The following is a 1,201-nucleotide window of genomic DNA, read 5'->3' on the forward strand; positions in this document are numbered from 1 at the left end:
AATTTGCATGGCCCCACCTCGTCCCCCGAATGCACCGCCCCTTGTCCAGCTTTGATTTGCATGGCCACGCCCCTTCCCCAAACCCCGCCTCGTGTTAGCGCCCTCTGGCGGCGCGGCGGAGCGCCCCCCGCCCGGCCCGGGCGCGTCCGGATCCTCCCAACGGAACCGGACCCGGAACGGAACCGAATCCCGAACGGAAGCGGACCCGGAACAGAACCGCATCCCGAACGGAACCAGACCCGGAACAGAACCGCATCCCGAACGGAACCAGACCCCAAACGGATCCAGTACCCGCATGGAGCCAGAGCCGGCACGGGAAGCAGGCGCGGCGCTGTCCCACACGCTGCTGCTCGCGCTCCGTGCCAGCTCTGGGATGGAAACTCCGGGAAGGACTCGGGGGGCGCGGAGGATGGGGATTGCCCAGGGGGTGCCCGCAGCCACGGGAGGGAGCGCGAGGGAGCGAGAAGAGCCTCAAGGCATGAACAAATCCGTGCCAGGGACAGAAATGACCAAATCCGTGCCAGGGCAGAAATGACCAAATCTGTGCCAGGGCAGAAATGACCAAATCTGTGCCAGGGCAGAAATGACCAAATCTGTGCCAGGGCAGAAATGACCAAATCTGTGCCAGGGCAGAAATGAACAAATCTGTGCCAGGGACAGAAATGCCCAAATCTGTGCCAGGGCAGTGCAGGGGCAGAGGGCGAGCCCTGAGCAGGGACAGCTCCTGACAAAACTGTGTAAGGGACAGAAATGCCCAAATCTGTGTAAGGGACAGAAATGCCCAAATCTGTGCCAGGGACAGAAATGACCAAATCCGTGCCAGGGACAGAAATGCCCAAATCTGTGCCAGGGACAGAAATGACCAAATCTGTGAGAAATGAACGAATCTGTGCTAGGGGCAGAAATGCCCAAATCTGTGCTAGGGGCAGAAATGACCAAATCCGTGCCAGGGCAGAAATGCCCAAATCTGTGCTAGGGGCAGAAATGACCAAATCTGTGTCAGGGACAGAAATGACCAAATCTGTGCTAGGGACAGAAATGAACAAATCTGTGCTAGGGGCAGAAATGACCAAATCCGTGCCAGGGCAGAAATGACCAAATCTGTGTAAGGGACAGAAATGACCAAATCTGTGCCAGGGCAGAAATGCCCAAATCCGTGCCAGGGCAGAAATGACCCAAATCTGTGTAAGGGACAGAAATG

The sequence above is a fragment of the Geospiza fortis genome, unplaced genomic scaffold (assembly GCF_000277835.1).
Source record: "Geospiza fortis unplaced genomic scaffold, GeoFor_1.0 scaffold1866, whole genome shotgun sequence".
Taxonomy (NCBI): domain Eukaryota; kingdom Metazoa; phylum Chordata; class Aves; order Passeriformes; family Thraupidae; genus Geospiza; species Geospiza fortis.